Here is a 21,101-nt window from a genome sequence, read left to right as displayed (position 1 = left end):
GGCGGCCGGCGGGCCGGGCCGGGCGGCCTCGTCGCTCGCTGCGGCCGCCGCCGCCGCCGCCGCCGCCGCGGGGCCCGCCTCCCGCCGCCGGGGCCGGGGCTGCGGGGCCGCGGGCCGGCCGGGGGCGGAGGGCGGCCGGGCGGGGGCCGCGGAGTCAGCCCCGCCTCGGGCCGGGCGCGGCGGGCTGGAGGCCTGGCCGGCCGCGGAGGGCCTGCGGGGCCTGGGGCCGACGGGAGCGGCGGCGGCGCGGGCGGGCGACGGGCCGGCCGCGCTCCAGGCGCTGCGGCCTCCGCCTCCTCGGCGTCGTCGTTGGGGCTCCGGCAGCGGACGCGGCGCCCGCCGGCTCGACTCGGCTCGCTCTCAAAATGGCGGCGGCGTGAAGTGTCACATCCGCATGGGGGGCCCGAGAGCGAGCGAGCAAGCGAGGAGAGCGGGCGGGCGGCGCAGGGAGCAGGCGGGCAGGCGCCGAGCCGGAGGGCGGAGCGGGAGCGGGAAGGCGGTGCGGGGAGGCGGAGCAGGGAGCGCCCCGCCCACCGCCGCCGCCGCCACCGCCTCCTGGGTCCGCCCGCCTGCCCGCCCGCGGCCCGCAGCGCCGCGCCCCCCGTGCCCCTCTCCCGGCCCGCCTCGGCCTCTCGCCGGGTGCCCGTCCTCGGTGCCCGCCCGGAGCCTCGCGGCCGGGCCCGGGGGCGCTCCGATGTGGGCGACTGGGTGCCCCAGCCCTAGGGGGCGAGTGGCCCGGGAAATGCCCCATCCCGGGCATTTGGTCACCCAGAAAGCCCCTGCGGCCGCCAGTGGTAGGGGCAGAAACCCTGCCCGCAGACGGGTGACCTCGGGCCGGTAGCTGATATCGCCCGTGGACTCCGGAGAAGAAGGCCCGGATCGGAGCGAGCGGCCAGCGCGGATCAGCACTTGCTGGCACTGTTATTTACCCCCTTTAATAGATCTGTAATTTATTCACCCACTACCTCTCGTACGAGAACTTCTTTTCTCACTATAGCCCAAACCAGAAAACAGGTTTTGGTCCCTCAAAACCAACCCAAATAGCTCTTCCTTTGGCATTAATTTATCCCCTTCATACCAGCCCAGTCTGGCTAAGATCCTTCACCCAGGGCCTCCCTCATTCCCGATCCTTGAGAGACCGGTGATTGGGGTCTCAACTTTTTGATGAGAACCAAGGCAATGTGGATAAAGAAGAGAATGGAAGGAAAGGATACACATCTCTACATAGGTGCACCTCTAAGTGACCGTCTCAAGGGAGAATATAATTTTGCCCCCAAATGACCAAGAAATTGTGATTCGTATCCCACTTTCTATCTCCCTATCTCCTGTCCCTGCAGTTTTCTCCAGTTTTCTCCACTTTATTCACTGTCTGTCTCCCCGTCCAGAAAAGAATGTTTTGTGCACTGTGGTATCCCAGATGCCTGGGACATAGCAAGTACTCAATACGTATTTGTTGAATGAATGTATGATTCAAGTGTGACTATGATTCCGCTCCCTTCCGCCCCCCCCCCCCCCCAGCATTTCATACACTTAAATGTTTCCCCCCAGTGAATTTCTTGCTGGACCAAAGCAGTGAGCAGACAAGAGGGAAGGAGCTACTTCACCAGGAATCAATCCCAGCCCCTGGGTCACCCCCAGATTCTGAAGAGGTGTTGTTATTCACACAGATTCTCACAAATGCTAATGAACAGTTCTCAGATGCAAAAGAATCCTTCTCTCCAGCTCTCTAGAGACTTGGGGGAGGGCAGAAAGGACTGCTCTGGCAAAGGAAGGGGTGGCAGGGAGTGATAAAGGTGCCTATCGGGTTCCACACTGGCCAACCTTATCTTCATCACTAGGTTCAAAACCAACCAGGGAATTAAAAAGAATAAGAGTAAAAAGAATACCTCGCACGATGGATAAATTAAATGTTGTACACCCAATACAATAAAATACTGTTTGGCAATGAAGAATGGATGAGGCTTGAAAACACTGTGCTGAGTAAAAGAAGCCAGACAAAAAAGATCTTATAGTGTATGATTCCAGTTACATGAAATGTCCAGAACAGGAAAATCAACCTATAGAGATGTGAGATAGATTAAGGACTGGACGGTTAAGGGTTTGGGAGTGACTGCTAGTAAGTACAGGATTTCTTTTGGGGGTGATGAAAATATCCTAAATCTGATTCTGGTGATGTTGCACAACTCGGCGTATATACTAAAAACTATTGAACTGTGCACTTTAAATGGGTAAATTACGTGGTATGTGTCAGATCTCAATACAATTAATTTGTTTTGTTTTGCTTTTTTATAAATTATTAATTTTTTTAATTTTGGCTGCATTGGGTCTTCATTGTTGTGCGCGGGCTTTCTCTAGTTGTGGTCAGTGGGGGCTACTCTTCATTGCTGTGCACAGGGTTCTCATTGCGGTGGCTTCTCTTGTTGCGGAGCACAGGCTGTAGGCGCACGGGCTTCAGTACTTGTGGCACGCGGGCTCAGCAGTTGTGGCGCGCAGGCCCTGGAGCTCAGGTTCAGTAGTTGTGGTACACGGGCTTAGTTGCTCTGTGGCATATGGGATCTTCCCGGACCAGGGCTCAAACCCGTGTCCCCTGCATTGGCAGGCGGATTCTTAACCACTGCGCCACCAGGGAAGTCGCCAACTAATTCTTTTTAAAAGATGAGAATGAGTGAGGAAGACCAGAGTGGAAGCTGTTCATACTCTAGATGAGAGTTGGAGATGGACTGGGGGTGGGGTTGGGGGTGGAGATGGAGCAAACGGGTTAGTATGTAGGCAGGTCAAATTGCTGAGAGCCTGGAACTGAGTGGGAGGGAAGAGAGAAGAATCAAGCATCGCTCTCAGATTTCTGGCTTGAGCAACTGGGTGAATGATGGTGCCAGTTACTAACATGGGGGAGAAGTCTGGGGGCGGCACAGGTTTGGAAGTAAAATTAAGAGTAAGTTTCTTTTGGCTTCATTTTGGGGAGTTTGTTGTTTTTATTTGTATTTTTGCTTTTTTTGGACTGTATTACATTTGAGATGCCTGTTAGACATTATCCATACAGAGGTGGTAAGGAGTTAGTTCAACAGGAGTCTGGGCTAGAGGTAAAGATGTGTGGAGATGGTATGAGAGCCTGGAGGCCACCTAGGGAGGTGGGGATAGAGCAGATTTGGGCCATAGTCAGAGGCTGATACAAAGAGGGACCAGCAAAGCAGACTGTCTCAAGTATAGGCCCCTCACCCATCCACCCAGTCACTCCATCCTGGGACCTGGTTTACTTTTTCATAGTACTTACCAGCATTTTCTTTCTCTTTCATTTAGTTTCTTTTCTTTTTCTTTCTTTCTCTTTCTCCCTCTCTCTCTTTCTTTCTTTCTCTCTCTCAGTGCAGCTTGTGGGATCTCAGTTCCCGGACTAGGGATCAAACCTCGGCCCTCGGCAGTGAAAGTCCCGGGTCCTAACCACTGGACCACATTTTGAATAACTGTTTACATAGCATAGTATGCAGAGTTCTGCAAGGGACCTTCAACCTAGATCCTACTCCTACGATTGCATTCTATTACGCTGATGAAATTAAGGTTGGTAATCAGTCGAGTTTAAGTAGAGAGACCATCTGGTTTGGCCCAACCTAATCATATTGGTCTTTTAATAGCAGAGTTTTCTCTGGTGGCAGAAGAGGAAGGCAGAGATGTGACAGATGAGAGGAGGTTCTCTGTTATTGGGATGTAGGGAGCCACGTGGAAGGATCTGAGAGTAGCCCCAACAGGCTAAGGGGGGATTCCCAGCCACCAGCCTGAAAACGGGGGCCTCAAAACTAAATTCTGCCAGTCTGAATGAGGTGGCCCTTCCCTGGAGCTGTCAGAGAGCCCACCCCTTGGCTTTGGCCTGGTGAAGCCCAAGAGGAGAGCCCATTGGAGCTGGCCTGGTCTTCTGATCTACAAAACTATGAGATCATACATGGGTGCTGTTTTCCACCTCTAAGTTTGTGATAACTTATTGCACAGCAATAAAAAATGAACATGCATAACTAATGTGTCCCCTCCTACAAGCATCTTGATGAGAGAAACTGTCTTTCTCACAGTTCTGTCCTCAGCACCTAGCACAGTGCCTGGCACATAGCAGATGCTCAATAAAGGTTGAATGAACGCTTTCACCTCAGCTGATGCTAACTGCTTGCTAGGAGCTAGGGGCTGTCTGGGATATAAAGGTAGAAAAGAGTGCCTGCGTGCTTTAAAGGCTTCTCAGATGGATTTTCATAGGGATTCAATAACAGCACTTATTTTCTCTTTTCCTGCCTTGCCCATCTTTCAAGGAGTAGTAGATGACAGGTGGAGAAGTTATTCCTAGGCCACCATGGCTACTAGAAAAGCAAGACCGGGAATCCCCTGGTGGTCCAGTGGTTGTGACTCCGTGCTTTCACTGCCGAGGGCCCGGGGTTCAATCCCTGGTGGGGGAACTAGGATCCCTCAAGCCAGGTGCCCAGAAAAAAGGGCAAGACCAGTGCACTTTGAGGCCTACCAAGAAGGCCCAGACTCAATTATTCCAGAGGGTTGTGCTAGCCTGTTTTCTTCTTCCCCTGGTGGAATTATAAAACCCATTTGCGGGCTTCCCTGGTGGCGCAGTGGTTAAGAATCCGCCTGCCAATGCAGGGGACATGGGTTCGAGCCCTGGTCCGGGAAGATCCCACATGCCCCGGAGCAAATAAGCCTGCGCAACACAACTACAGAGCCTGCGCTCTAGAGCCCGCGAGCCACAACTACTGAAGCCTGCGCGCCTAGAGCCCATGCTTTGCAACAAGAGAAGCCACCGCAATGAGAAGCCTGCGCACCACAACGAAGAGTAGCCCCCGCTCGACGCAACTAAAGAAAGCCCGTGTGCAGCAACAAAGACCCAATGCTGCCAAAATTAATTAATTAATTAATTAAAAAAACAACCATTTGCACACAGAAGGGGTACTTGGGGAAGAACTCTGCAGAAGTGTATCAGCTGCGTAATGCCTACTTCCTGGGAGGTTTAATGCCAAGATGCCTCAAAGGATCTGTTAGAGAACTCCAAAGGGCAAGAGGATTTAGGGCACTATTTCTTTTTTATATAAATTTATTTATTTATTTGTTTATTTTTGGCTGCATTGGGTCTTCGTTGCTTTGCGCAGGCTTCTCATTGTGGTGGCTTCTCTTCAGTGACTTCAGTAGTTGTGGCTCACAGGCCCTAGAGCACAGGCTCAGTAGTTGTGGTGCATGGGCCTAGTTGCTCCGCGGCATGTGGGATACTCCCGCACCAGGGCTCGAACCCGTGTCCCCTGCATTGGCAGGCAGACTCTCAACCACTGCACCACCAGGGAAGGCCCTAGGGCACTATTTCTGATCACTGCTAATTTTTAGAAATTTCACAACCCCTGCCCTGGTTCCAAAACCAGTGACCAGAGGAAGAGACAGAAAACTGGGGAGACAAAAACCGCTGGGCCATCTGCCTTGTCATTAGGTAGAGCCAAGTAGGGAGGGGCGCCACCCTATCATTACTCTCTGAGCAAAACACATTTTGCTGCTCCCAGGGCCCATGCCATGACTCGGCATAAACAGCCGGTTCGTTTTTCTTCTTGAGACCCAAAATATTTATCTACCTGGAAGCTATGTTTTGGTCAGGGTCTAAAATAACTTAATGGAAATAGGAATCAGAGGCACTTTTTTTCCAGTATAACTAAGTTATAATCCATACCTGGAAAGACAACCTAACCCCCCAACCACAAGGTTAGTGAGGATGTGGGCTTAGAGATAAGGCATTTGGCCAAGGTCATGCCGCTGTAAACAGTTTGGGAGGGTAAGAGGCTTTAGGATGCAAACCAGATGATCTGGGTTCCATAGAGGGGTCCTGCAAACTCGAACTTGGGAAATTGACTTAACCTCTTTGAACTCAACATTCTTATCAGGGAATGGGGAGGGCAGTTTCTACCTAAAGTGGCTGTTAAGGAACTACTTTCCCATCCAGAAATTGTGAGATGGTTCTTGTAAGAGAGAGGATGAGATGAGACCCCAGGCCTTCCCCATTCCTGACCCACCATTGTTTCACTCAAAACGATTCCTAGGGCTTCCCTGGTGGCGCAGTGGTTGAGAGTCCGCCTGCCGATGCAGGGGACACGGGTTCGTGCCCCGATCCGGGAAGATCCCACATGCCGCGGAGCGGCTGGGCCCGTGAGCCATGGCCACTGAGCCTGCGCGTCCGGAGCCTGTGCTCCACAATGGGAGAGGCCACAATAGTGAGAAGCCCGCGTACCGCAAAAAAAAACGATTCCTAGGCTGAGCACCCACTATGTGCCATGGACGGGGACGGGGCTGCCTGAGGTTAAACAAATGGCAAAAATGACCACAGGGGTGGCTAATTAGGTCAAGTGGCCAACATTCTTCTGGGCTGTGAGCCGGCAAAACCTTAATGTCCTTAAAGCAAGGTCTTTTCTAGAATGACTGCTCATGGTTAGCCAGGTGTGCTGTAGATACTGGGGTCTTGTATACTTTTTTAAAAAACAGCTCAGGGACTTCCCTGGTGGCTCAGTGGTTAAGAATCCGCCTGCCAATGCAGGGGACACGGGTTCGAGCTCTGGTCCGAGAAGATCCTACATGCCGCAGAGCAACTAAGCACATGTGCCACAACTACTGAGCCCGCGTGCCACAAATACTGAAACCCAAGCGCCTAGAGCCTGTGCTCCACAACAAAGAGAAGCCACTGCAGTGAGAAGCCCGCGCACCACAACAAAGAGTAGCCCCAGCTCGCTGCAACTAGAGAAAGACCACGTGCAGCAATGAAGACCCAACACAGCCAAAAATAAATAAACACATAAATTTAAAGGGCAACGAACTCTATATTTGGCTAATAGGCTAGAAGTTTGTCACATAGTGCACATTCTTGACAGAATTTTCTTAGCATGAATTGTAAACCAAATAATAAGCACTCCTCAAAGAGCCAGGTAACATGCTTTATGTTGAGTATCTGAATCCCCACAACCAGGTAAGAACAGTAGTAATTTCTCATGTTTACTGAGCGCTTCCTTGTGGCAGGCACGGGGCCAAGGGCGTACAACAACTCATTTGTTTAATCCTCTCAACTGCCCTGTGATCTAAAACTGTCATGCACCCCTCTTTACAGGGGAGGATACCAAGGCACAAAGAGGGCAGGTGCGCAAAGTCTCAGAGGTAATAAAAACAAGGGAAGGGTTTCTTAATATAGGTTAAGCACAGACTTAGCAGACGAGTGACCCAGCTATGTACCCAACAGAATGGAAAACAGGTTCTCAAAAGCTTGTACACAAATGTTCATAACAGCACAAAGCACAATAGATAAAAGGTGGAAACAACCCAGATGTCTATGGACAGATGAATAGGTTAACCAAAGGTGGTATATCCTACAATGGAATATTACACAGCCACTAAAAAGGAAGCGCTGATACCTGCTACGAAACAAATAAACCTTGAAAACATTAACACTGAGTTAAAGAAGCCAGCCACAAAAGGCCACATGTTGTATGATTCCATTTATACGAAATATGCAGAATGGTCAAACTCAGACACAGAAGACAGATTAGTGGTTGCCAGGGGCTGGTTATGGGGGTAGAGAGAGTGGCTACTTAATGGATACAGGGTTTTGGGGAGTGGGGTAATGAAAATATTCCAGAAATAGTGGTGATGATTGCATAACATGGTGAATGGATGACATGTCATCAATGGTAAATTTTATTTTATGTACTTTACTATAATAAAAAGAATAACAAGGTAAAGATTTGAGCCAGAGTATCCTCTCATCCCATAGCATATGCCTCTAACCACTATGCCATGCTTTACATTCTGTTGGAAGGTATTATTGTTCTCATTTTACAGATGGGGAAACTGAGGCATGGCGAGGAGATGGTGAAAATGGGATTCACACTTAGCTCTGCCTGTCTCAGAAGTCGAGCCTAAGAGCTGCCTCCCAAGGACAGGGAGCTCCTGGCTTTGGATGGGTTCAGCACCACTGCCATTTAGGGCTCTCCTGTGCACTGTAGGATGTTTAGCTGCATCCCTGGTCTACCCACTGGATTCCTATAGCAACTGTGACAAACAAAAATGCTTCTAGAAGTGGCACTGGGTTGTTCAATGACTCAACTTACTTTTCTATTAATAAGCCTAAAAATAAACTGCTGACTTGGAAAATTATTTTCAAAGACATTTGAAAATGAGGGTGGAGAATATCTATGTGTTAAAAGTAAAATTCATTTAACCTCACACTTAGTCATTCATTCATTCTTTCAACAAATATTGGCCAAACACCTTTCCTGGCCCGCATACTCAAGGTCTGGATGGAGGCAGAAAAAAAGAAATCTTGCTTTAAGGCAGTAATCTGGTCCCCTGGCTGATGAGGCTGGCTCATCCTTCCAGCTGGAAATGCCCTTTCTCAGAACCCCTCTCTCCCATCTCTTAGGACTCTCAGACACAGCACAGCTAAGCTACGGGGCTCTACGGCCGGTCAGGAAGTAGTTCTTTCCTTCCATAGCCCTTGCTCAGGAAATATTTTTGATTGAATCCACGAATACACGTGCTGGCAATAGGCAGATTTCTTGCACCACTGTTAGGAGTGCAGTAACTGTTGCAAGCAGCAACTGGATTTCATCTGCCAGATGGGAACTCAGGGAATTTAAATTAATTAAAATAATGGCATTTGATATCAAGGTTGATAGGGAAAGAGTCTCAGGTTCTGAGGGCAACAAACCAGCTTGAGAACACCAAGGTCCCTTTCGTGTTAAAGAAAATTACACAGAAAAAAGGGACAACGTTTATTAAGCATTTACTACATGCCAGGCACCCTGGTGAGTGTTCTACCTCTATTTTTTCTTTAAATAGTCCAGAACCTCCAAAGACTTAATACAGAAAGATATCCTATATTAATAACTACCATATTTCTTTAGAAAGTAGTTTTTATTCACAAATAATCTCTGCTCCTCCCTGGCATGTCTACCAAAGTAAAGCAGAAAGGGAATTCTTTTTTTTAAATAAATTTATTATTTATTTATTTTTGGCTGCGTTGGGTCTTTGTTGCTGCATGCGGGCTTTCTCTAGTTGCAGTGAGTGGGGGCTACTCTTTGTTGCAGTGCAGGGCTTCTCACTGCGGTGGCTTCTCTTGTTGCAGAGCACGGCTCTAGGCACGTGGGCTTCAGTAGTTGTGGCACACGAGCTCAGCAGTTGTGGCTTGCGGGCTCTAGAGCACAGGCTCAGTAGTTCTGGCGCACGGGCTTAGTTGCTCTGTGGCATGTGAGATCTTCCCGGACCAGGGCTCGAATTGTGTCCGCTGCATTGGCAGGCGGATTCTTAACCATACGCCACCAGGGAAGCCCCTGGGAATTCTTGTCTATACTTCAAGTATCTACATTTTGAGAGAGCCTTTTGAATTTCTTTAAACATCAACAACAGTATTTTTAAGTGGCAAAGAACCATGTGCTTCAGGATTTGGTGTTACTGAGATATTTTTTCTCACAATAAGAAAAATCAAGGCCTAGAGAAAAAGTGACCTTTTACCCGAGTCCTAATTTAACCACTTTGTACTTGTTTTTTATTTATTATTATTCACAGGTTAATTCTGCTATTGACTTGAAGTAACTTCCCAAGAAAATGAGTGCAAGAGGGCAGTGGTAAAATACAGTTAAGACAGAATTAAATTCTTAGATACTCTAAGAGTAGAAATTCAAAAGAAGATGGCAGAGAAAACAAATCTTCAATTAATAAATCTACATGATTGCTATAGCCCTGCTTCAAATGTTGCATTTAATTAACTGGGCCAAATTTAAATTGAACTGCCCTGATTCTCTAGGAGAATGACTGTCATTCTGGAGGCGTGTTTTTTTTTTTTTTTTTAATCAAACGATGCCACAAACATATCTGGAACACCTACTAAGTTGGTCATTACCCTAAACATAGGAGCCATTTATGTTAGATCATTTCTATTGTTACTTATCGACTCTGATTTGCTTTATCAATTCAAAAACAAATATGTTTGTATCTCTATTACATTCAAGGCATCGAAGAGGGTGGAAAGTGGTTTGGGCTTTTTCGGTTTCACTTGAACTTATGATGTTACCTGGCTTGTTTTATTTCGCCTTCATGTAACAACTTGACTTTTGTGCGTTTAGCCACAATACTGTGCACAAGAAAATTAACAGTGGTTTCCTTGGAGGAAGTGGGGGGTGGGATTCTGTGTCTACTTTTGACTTTACTTTTCCACAGGAATTAGTAAACTATGGCCCGTGGACCAAATATGGAAGCACTTGTTTGTAAACATAACTTTTATTGCAGGGGGTAAAGTAGGGGAGGGATAAATTGGGAGATTGGGATTGACATATACATACTACTGTATATAAAATAGATAACTAGTAAAGACCTACAGTATAGCACAGGGAACTCTACTCAATACTCTGTAATGGCCTATTAGGGAAAAGAATCTAAAAAAGAGTGGATATATGTATATGTGTAACTGATTCACTTTGCTGTCACCTGAAACTAACACAACATTGTAGATCAACTGCATGCCAATAATTTTTTTTAATTTTGCATATTAAAAAAAATAAGTTTTATTGGAACACAGCATTCATTCATGTATGTATTGTCTATGGCTGCTTTCACCCTGTAAAGGCAGGATTAGAAGCTGCAATAAAGACCAGAGGTCATATGGCCCGCAAAGCCAAAAGTACTTACTATCCGGCCCTTAATGGAAAGTGTGTCAATTCCTGCTGTACTGTTTGAATTTTTTTTGAATCATGTGCATATAATACTGTAATAATAACATTTGGAGGAAATACACATCAAAACTATATAGCATTCGAGCAGAGCTACAGGGAACCTCTGAGATGAGAAGGCTGAGACCCCAGGGCTCAGGAGCGGGTCGGTGGTAGGGAGCCCAGGTGGCCCTTATCTGAGACTTCCACCCTTGTACCATTTTTCTTGGTTGTTTCATCTGGTACAATGGGTTCCCAGGTTCAGCCAGAGCTGGCACCATGGAACACCTCCTCTTGTCCCCTTTCTCCCCCAGGGTCACCAGAACTTCTCTAGCACGTTCTGATCCACATTATACAAGTCACCCCAAAGCAGTTTCTCCGCGCATGTCCCAGGACCTTCAGCATCACCATCCCAGGAAAGGCTTGTTAAACATCCTGCCTGGGACTTCCCTGACAGTCCAGTGGTTAAGACTCTCCACTTCTACTGCAGGGGGCGCGGGTTCAGTCCTTGGTTGGGGACGTAAGGTCCCTCATGCCTCGCAGTGCGGCCAAAAATACATCCTGTACCAGGAAGACTCTTTCAAGTAGGTTTAGGGTGAGACTGGGGCTGGGCATTTTTACGTGCCCCACCGGCAGTGCTGACTCACACCCTTGGCAGCCTGTTGTGCTTTGCTGGTGTCCAGCAACCCCACCCTCACCCCACGGTGGACAAAGCCCAGTCTTATAGTTACAACAGCTCTGATGTGGTGGGCACTCACGTGCCAGGCTCCTGAGTGCCAGGCTCCATCCTGAGTGCTTCTCATGCATTCATTTACATGTCCTGACAACCCCAGGAGCGGAGCCATGCTTGTAGTTGTCCAGTGTGTGTATCGTGCAAAGCGTGGGGCAGCAGATCAGTGTCGGGAAGAGGCAGGGAGAAGGAGGAGTCAACTACGGGGCTGGGGGGATGTGGAAGAATTTTTAAGGTGTTCATTTTGATAGTGGGGGAGGGGGATACATGACCCTATGCATCTGCAAAACTGATAGAACCTCACCAAGAGTGAACTTTATTGGGGCTTCCCTGGTGGTACAGTGGTTAAGAATCTGCCTGCCAATGCAGGGGACACAGGTTCGAGCCCTGGTCCGGGAAGATACCACATGCTGCGGAGCAGCTAAGCCCTATGCGCCACAACTACTGAGCCTGTGAGCCACAACTACTGAGCCCATGTGCTACAACTACTGAAGCCTACACGCCTAGAGTCCGTGCTCTGCAACAAGAGAAGCCCACGCACTGCAACGAATCGCTGCAACTAGAGAAAGCCCGCGTGCAGCAACAAAGACCCAAAGCAGCCAAAAATAAATAAAATAAATTTATAAAAAAAGAAAAAAGAGTGAACTTTATTGTACACAAATTTTTTAAAAATTCAAGAGGGATATTGGGGGATCCTAGGACGGAATGCAGACAGTAACAAGTGAATCTATATCGCAAGTGTTCGACATAACCTCATTGAAGGGGGTGGGAGAAAACAGGAGCTGACACATGACTTTGGAAAATGGTATTTTTAATGGAAAATATAAAGCTAAAATCAAAGCACTGGGGACTTCCCTAGTGGCACAGTGGTTAAGAATCCGCCTGCCAATGCAGGGGACACGGGTTTGAGCCCTGGTCCGGGAAGATCCCACATGCTGTGAAGCAACTAAGCCCGTGCACCACAACTACTGAGCCCACGTGCCTCAACTAACTGAGCCCACATGCCACAACTACTGGAGCCTGCGCACCTAGAGCCCATGCTCTCAATGAAGAGTAACCCCCGCTCGCCACAACTAGAGAAAGTTCGCACACAGCAACAAAGACCCAATGCAGCCAAAACTAATAAATAAATAAATAAATAAATTAATTAATTAAAGCACTCTACATTAAAAAAAACAAAACAAAACACTGGGCTGAAATCCAGGCTAAGAACCCCTGGCCAAATTTGCTTCTGGCAACAAAGGCTCCCCCGCCCTGGGATGAGACGGGTGTCTGTCAAGAGAGGCACTTCTTAATTCGAGCAAAGGGTCTGTGTAGGCTAGTCCTGGCCCTGCCTGTGATTGGGAGCTATTACCCCATTTTACAGATGAGGAGGCCAAGACAGGAGGTTAACTGGCCCAAGAACTAGTCCAATAAAGTGTCATTTCACCTCTGGAAACAACTCAAAATGTCCATCAACTGATGAATGGATAAATAAAAGTGGCATATCCTACCATGGAATATTATTCAGCCATTAAAAGGAATTACACACTGACACACACTATCTTAATGAACCTTGAAAACAATATGTTGAGTGAAAGAAGCCAGACACAAAAGGCCACATATTGTCTGATTCCATTTATACAGAATGTCCAGGATAGGTCACTCCATAGAGACAGAAAGCAGATTAGTGGTTGCCAGCAGCTGTGGGGACAGGGAACAGGGACTGTTAGTGGGTATGGGATTTGGGGGGAGAAATGAAAATGTCCAAAATTGGCCATGGTGGTGGCCGCACAACTCTCTAAATACACTACGAACACCTGAATTAATTATACACCTAGGAGAGTTGTACAGTATGTGAATTCTATCTCACTAAAGGTGTTGTTACTTCAACAAAACAAAACAAAACACTCATGGGTTGAGGGATCGGCGGGAGAAGCCGTTACGGGAACCAGAGCTACAGGAGTCCCAGATTAAACCTGATCAAGATGACAACCTCCCAAAAGCACAGAGACTTCATGGCAGAGCCCGTGGGGGAAAAGCCAGCCGGAAGCCTGGTCGGGATTGGCGAAGTCCTGGGCAAGAAGCTGGAGGGAAGGGACTTTGACAAGGCCTATGTGGTCCTTGGTCAGTTTCTGGTGCTAAAGAAAGATGGAAGATCTTTTCCGGGAATGGCCGAAGGACACGTGCGGCGCCAACGCCAAGCAGTCGCGGGATTGCTTCGGTTGCCTTCGAGAGTGGTGCGACGTGTTCTTGTGATGCTCTCTGGGGAACCCCCGACCCCGAGCCCCAGCACTAAGTCTCCAGAGTTTGCAGCCAAGTGAGGACTCCTCCCCCGTCCTCTACAAAGGAAAAGATTGCTGTTGTCATGCGCAGCTCCCATGTACTCCAGGGTCTTTGGGGAGTTCTCTCCCCTTACCTTTCAACGTTTTTGGAATTCCTTCCCTTGCATGCATCTCCCTTCGCCTTTCCCTGCCAGTTTTGTGACAGCAGTTACCAGCTTTTCTGAGTGATTCCTGGCCCTGTCCTCACCCACCCCCTGCTCCCACCTCGGGTCTGTTTTACGCCATTTGGTCCTCTTTCTGGCAGAACAGTCACTGTCCTTGTAAAGTTTTTTTAAATCAATAAAGTCAGTGGCCTTCCAAAAAAAAAAACTAAAACAGATTCCCACTCTGGCAGCCTCAGCACCGCTCCATAGGAGGTCTTAAGAGTCACACCAGGTTGCCCTCACCCAGGCAGGCCTGTCAATATTTCAAAACCCACATCCAAGAAATTCCTAAATTAATACTCTGCCACTGAACTAATACAAATAGCCATTGTTTTGCCTGATCCACTCCATGCCAGCTACTTTCCTTATTTTAACTCCACTTTTTACACCAGCCGGGTAAGGATGTATCCCACGCTCCCATATTTTCTGAGCGGGTTGTGTTCCTGAAGTCTTGGCGACATTTAAAGCTAATCATTCAATGGCTTCCCTGGTGGCACAGTGGTTAAGAATCCGCTTGCCAGTGCAGGGGACACAGGTCCGAGCCCTGGCCCAGGAAGATCCCACATGCCGCGGAGCAGCTAAGCGCATGCGCCACAACTACTGAGCCTGCGCTCTAGAGCCCGTGAGCCACAACTACTGAACCTGTGTGCCACAACTACGGAAGCCCACAAGCCTAGAGCCCGTGCAACAAGAGAAGCCATTGCAGTGAGAAGTCTGCGCACCGCAGCAAAGCGTAGCCCCCTCTCGCCGTAACTAGAGAGAGCCCTCACGCAGCAACAGGAGCCCAACACAGCAATCAATCAATCAATCAATTTAAATTAAAAAAAATAAAGCTAATCATTCAAGACTACCCTTGATAATGGAGGGTGGGTATTTCTGTTTACCTACTCACATGGGGTTGCCCTAGTTGTCAGTCTAGACACATATGGGTGCTTCAGGCCTCTTGGTCCTTTGTGCCTGGAGATTATTGGAGCCTTAAATTAATGTGGGGGGGTGTCTAAGGAATTTGTATTATTTCACATTCAGACAAAAACTGGGACTTGACTCCTATTTTTATGGCATTGATTCAAATTTGCACTGAAAATGAAACCCTAGATGATGATCTTTTTATGGAGAGGTTGGCAGCTTGTCCAAAGTCACATAGCAAATAAGTGACAGGATTCTAAGTCTGTCTACACTCTGAAGCTGGGACTCTACTGCCCTCCAATTATCCTGGTTGTTTAAAAATCCCACCCGTGCAGGGGACATGCGTTTGTGCCCCTGGTCCGGGAAGATCCCATGTGCCGTGGAGCGGCTGGGCCCGTGAGCCATGGCCGCTGAGCCTGCGCGTCCGGAGCCTGTGCTCCGCAACAGGAGAGGCCACAACAGTGAGAGGCCCGCGTACCGCAAAAAAAAAAGAAAAAGAAAAAGAAAAAATCCCACCCTCTGAGTTTAAAGTGGATAGCACTGATGGGATCCAGTTGGGCAAGGAAAGTGTTGCAATAGCTACACTCAAAGGGACATGGTATTCCTTTTTCAAAGTATTTGGTCTAGGGTGGAATCATTAAAGCTTTAGATTCATTGAAAACTTAAGTTTCTAAAACCTATAACAGTCTGGATTTGAATAAAAGCTTTTGGCTTCCGTGGAATTGTTTGCTCTTGCTAGTTTTTCCTTTGAGCATCTGTGTGTGATGGGGCAGGACCCAGCCAGGCTATGTGAGCTCCATGCCCTCACCTCCCTGAACCTGCTCCTGCAGGTACTGAAAGTGGAGAATCATGCCTACCTGTCCACCTCACTGAGCTATAGTCAAGTTCAAAAGGGATAAAGCAGGGGTTGGCAAACTATAGCCCGTGGGCCACATTTGTCTGGTCTACTTCCTGTTTTTGCATAGCCCAAGAGCTAAGAATGTTTTTTACATTTTTTTCAATGGTTGGAAAAAAAAATCAGTGAATAGTATTTCATAGCTTGTGAAAATTATGAAGGTTCACACTTCAGTATCCATTAATAAGGTTTATTGGAATACAGACACACCCATTCATTTATTGTCTGTGGCTCTTATAATGGCAGAATGAAGTAGTTGGGACAGATTATATGGTCCAAACTATTTACTATCTGAACCTTTACCAAAAAAAAGACTGCTAGCCCCAGGGGATAAAGGATGCTCTAGGTAGAATAGCACTTGTCAGGACTTCCCTGGTGGGGCAGTGGTTAAGAATCCACCCACCAATGCAGGGGAATCGGGTTCAAGACCTGGTCCGGGAAGATCCCACATGCTGCGGAGCAACTAAGCCCATGCGCCACAACTACTGAGCCTACACTCTAGAGCCTGCGAGCCACAACTACTGAGCCCGTGTGCTGCAACTACTGAAGCCCGTGCGCCTGGAGCCTGTGCTCTGCAGCAAGAGAAGCCACAGCAATGAGAAGCCTGTGCAACACAAGGAAGAGTGGCCCTCGCTCTCTGCCACTAGAGAAAGTCTGCGCGCAGCAACAAAGACCCAACACAGCCAAAAAAATAAAAATAAAAAATAACACTTGCCATATAAATATCAGCTACTATTTATTCTTCTTTATTAACCATGTTCCTAACACACCAATCTTTTATTATTTTTTTTAACATCTTTATTGGAGTATAATTGCTTTACAATGGTGTGTTAGTTTCTGCTTTATAACCGATCTTTTTTTTTAACCTGTATTTTAAATTAGTTTTATTTGTAAGCATGCATTTTCTTCTAGAAGATATTTTTTAAAATATCTATTGTTGGGAGTCCCCTGGCAGTCCAGTGGTTAGGACTCTGCACTTTCACTGTCGAGGATGGGGGTTCAATCCCTGGTTGGGGAACTAAGATCCCACAAGCTGAGCAGTGTGGCCAAATTAAAAAAATAAAAAATCTATTTTTGTTAACCTAACGAAGGACAAATATGACATAGACAAAGGTTGGAGATCTTTCATGTGGAAAAGAATACTTTTTGATAAAAACAAAGTAAGCTTATAATCATTAATTTGGTCATAAAACCAGATAGCAAAGAGTGAACAAACAGAAGATGCTCAACCTAGTTGTTAACAAAGAAATCCAACTTTAAAACAAGATACTTTTCACCCAGCAAATAGGCCGTAGTTAAAAATTAAAAAGATGAAGGGGGGGGCCGGGAAAAAATAATTAAAAAGATGAATACCCAGTGATGGAGAAGATACAGGAAAATGGACTTATACTGCACGTGGGATGTTGCCCTGAAATATAAATTTTAAGTGTTTTACTCTTTTCAATTTGAAATTTCTTTAAATTTAAAAAATATATAGATTTGAAACAAAAAAAGACATAAAATATTTTCCATTATTTGTTCAACAAATATTTCCTGAGCAACAAATGAGTGCCAGGCCATGGGAAAGAATTTACATTTGATATGATTGGAACAGGGAGGCCATTGAAGTGTTTTAAACAGGGAATAGCATGATCAGAATTACACTTTTAAAAATATCTCTGGCTGCTGGATGGAGATTGGCCCTGGAGCAGGGAGACCAGTTAACAGGCTTTGGCAATTATCATCAACAGAGATGATGAAGGTATAGAAAGTAAGATATAAAAGTTACAGAAGGGTACTCTCTGCCCAGCATTGCCCTCACCTCCCCATCACACCCTTTAGTATAAATTCTCTCCAACCTTTCATCACAATGCTTGGGACATTCTCGGCCAGCTGTAGGATAATACGAGCCACATATGCAATTTTAAAATTTCTATGAGTCGCATTTCAAAAAGTTCAAAATCAGTTCCTCAAAAAGTTAAACAGTTACCATATGACCCAACCATTCGACTAGATATACATCCAAGAGAACTGGAAACGTAGGTCCACACAAAAGCTTGTACAGGGACTTCCCTGCTGGTCCACTGGTTAAGACTCTGCGCTTCCACTGCAGCCGGCGCGGGTTCCAATCCCTGGTTGGGGAACTAAGACCCCACACGCCCCAAGTGCGGCCAAAAAATAAATTAAAAAAAAAAAAGTCTGCCTCCTCCATCAGAATGGAATGTGTGCTCTGTAGGGTAGTAACTGCCCTTATCTCCTTCAAGTTAGAATCCACAGGAAAAGACTCAAATATCGACTAAAGGAACAAACCTATTCGTTTGTAGGTTTTGTAGGTTTCTCGGAGCCGGGATTTCAGTGGCAGCTGTGGGAACTAGCAGAGCTTTGTAGCCGCCCCACCTACTAAGGTGAAGCCCCGCACCTTTCTCCAATGTTCCAACCCCACAATCGGCACACAACCCTCTCCCTGTCTGTGGGGTTCCGAAGGTTGAATTCTCTGTGCAGGTAAAGCAAGGAAGGGCATCCAGTGTATGGGGAAACACAAAATCCATGCAAAAGAAAGCCGAAGACGGTGTTTAAATGTGGGCCTGAATGTCAATTACAAAGGGATGGGAGTAAGGGCTACGAGCTTCAGATGAAACCAAGGGAGGAAAGGGATCTTACAAGTTTATGGAGATAGAACAAATGCTCAGTATTTTCATGTTCACTTACATGACTTCAGCTCTGGACTGGTGTGATTCTGGATTTGAAGTTGTTTTTTGTTTGTTTGTTTTGTTTTTTTGAAGGGGGGAAATGTTATGACATTTCTAAATACAACAGTCAATTCAGCTGTACTCAATAAGGTAATCTTGTTCCTTCCTTGGAAGATAAGTGATTTAAGGGATTTTCAAGGGTAATTAGGACTGCACTTGGGCATCTGTGCCCATCTTGGAGCCTGCGGGAGGAGCCCTTTCAACCATTATTCTGGTTAGACTGATAAAGCTCTCCTTTTGCTCTCCACCCTAACCCTAACCTCTGTCCCCCATATCCATCCTTCCACTAGCTGTTCAAAGACCCAACCCCATTTTGGTTGATTCAGTCAACTTCCAAAGGAACAACGCCAAAAGCAAGAGAATGAAACACAGGCTCAACTGCAAAGGAAAAGGTCAAAGGCTTATTTGCGAATCACACGCTCACATACCTAAAACCCCCCCCCCAGAAGAAACCAACCAGCTATGGAAGGCAATTCAAGATTTCTATAAGTTGGCCCATGGCAAGATCTACTGAAGTCAACAGCTTTCTTACAAACCGACAATCAAGTTGGAAAACATGATTCTAAAAAACATACCTTGTTTTTTTCTTGTGCCCCTCCAGGCATCCAGAAACCACCTGCAGCGTAAGCTGGTGCCAGGGGTGTTAGGGGGACGTTGCCTCAGGAATTGGGGGACATATGCCCCTTTGGCCCTCCAGCTATACTCAGGCTTCCGTTTCCTTTTCTGAGGTGGCCTTGACTTTGACGGCATGGCGAATCCCAAGAAAGTAAGTTCTCTGGGAGCATGAAGAGCGTCTTGTGCTTGGGAGGCCCAGCAGTGAAGGGAAAGAGATCTGGTCCTACCCTTCTCAGCCTCCAGCCTATTGTAGGCTCCCTCCCACCACCACCCCTTCCCCACCCCTAGCTCTTCCGAAGGCTGGGTATGGAATCCTTGCTCATTTGCATAGCTTAAAGGTTTACGCAAGGTGTGGTTCCAGGACAAAAGAAGGACTACTCTAAAGTAATTTTGAAGCCTCTACCTTGTATTGAAGTACATGCAAAACTCCCTCATATTTGGACTTTCACTCAAATATTCGCTATGACATTTTGCCAGCTAGACAGATATAGATAGGTAGATAAGATGATAGAATCCATTTAATAATGGTCCAAATCAGTGTCTACCATTTAAACACTATGCATTTCACAAATGAACTTATCTACTAAACAGAAACAGACTCACAGACATAGAAAAGAGACCTTTGGTTGCCAAGGGGGAGGGGGGTGAGACAGGGATGGACTGGGAGTATGGGATTAGCAGATGCAAACTATTATATATATTGATAGAATGGATAAAACAGCAAGGTCCTACTGTATAGCACAGGGAATAGCACAGGGAATTCAATAGCCTGTGCTAAACCATAATGGAAAATAGTATGAAAAAGAGTGTATATATATGTATAACTGAGTCACTTTGCTGTACGGTAGAAATTAACACAACACTGTGCATCAACTATACTTAAATAAAATAAATTAAAAAAACCCACAACACTGTGCATTTCATCTCACCCATTCTTTCCCTGAAGACTTAGCCCTTCATGGGTCCCAGAGTTAGCTTCTGCTGGGTACCTTTGGGGCTACAGAATCAAGCCCACTTTAGATAATATCCCCATAACCTTAACACATTATTTCATCGTTTAATTACATTACAGTACAGGTTCCTTCCATAGTTAAAGGAAACATAATTTTATATAACAGGGCTTCCATGGTGATGCAGTGGTTAAGAATCTGTCTGCCAATGCAGGGGACATGGGTTCAAGCCCTGGTCTGGGAAGATCCCACATGCCATGGAGCAACTAAGCCCGTGCTCCACAATTACTGAGCCTGCACTCTAGAGCCCACGAGCCACAACTACTGAGCCTGTGTGCTGCAACTACTGAATCCTGTGTGCCTAGAGCCTGTGCTCCGCAACAAGAGAAGCCACCACAATGAGAAGCCCGCTCACTGCAACGAAGAGTAGCCCCTGTTCGCCGCAACTAGAGAAAGCCCACGCGCAGCAACAGACCCAATACAGCCAAAAATAAATAAATGTATTTTTTTTAAATAGAGTTTGCAACAATACTACAACTATAATTGTTGCAGGCAAAAATCATTTAAAAAGTAATAATTTTATATAACATGATTGCATGCCATACATACTGTACGATATTGACGCATACTTCACAAAGCTCCCGTTAACGAGTTCATGACTGTGAAATAATCAGGTAAATTTAAAAGCTTTATATTTTGCAGAAATCCTTACTAGCTTGTCATACAGGTGTTTGGGAACGGCCAAACTGTGTGTTTCTGTTTAAAGGCACCTTATTTAATATATACTGTTGTGTCATGTACATTGAATGCAGGGCCAGCAGCGCTACAGTTTGTGCCTGATGGAGCTTTTCTAACACATGCGTTTTCTCCTTAAAGTACGTCACACCTTCTTGCACTTAGGAACATAGACAGCACCTCAGCACAACGCTTGGGGGCCTCTTTAAACAGTAAAATCCACAAAAAGTGCAAATGTGCAAAAAACATGGCACTAAATAGACCACGAAAGGACACTGGTGCTCTGTATCAGAGCCGAAACAAAAGTCAGGGTGTTGGTCGCCTTGTTTGACTTCAGCTGGGAATGTGCTTGTCGGGAGACTCAGATATTT

At 46.6% G+C, this 21,101-nt stretch overlaps 1 pseudogene across 1 annotated transcript; it reads left to right on the top strand.

Moving 5' to 3' along the window:
- The first annotated feature begins 13,400 nt into the window (after nt 1–13,400).
- Nucleotides 13,401–13,671, top strand: LOC309973185 (barrier-to-autointegration factor-like; annotated as a pseudogene). Its single transcript has one exon. The product of its transcript is annotated as a barrier-to-autointegration factor-like (transcript).
- Nucleotides 13,672–21,101: the final 7,430 nt, after the last annotated feature.

The sequence above is a fragment of the Leucopleurus acutus genome (assembly GCF_964270905.1).
Source record: "Leucopleurus acutus genome assembly, chromosome: 16".
Classification (NCBI taxonomy): domain Eukaryota; kingdom Metazoa; phylum Chordata; class Mammalia; order Artiodactyla; family Delphinidae; genus Leucopleurus; species Leucopleurus acutus.
The sequence above is the reverse complement of the archived record's forward strand: the minus strand, read 5'-3'. Positions and strand labels throughout refer to the sequence as shown.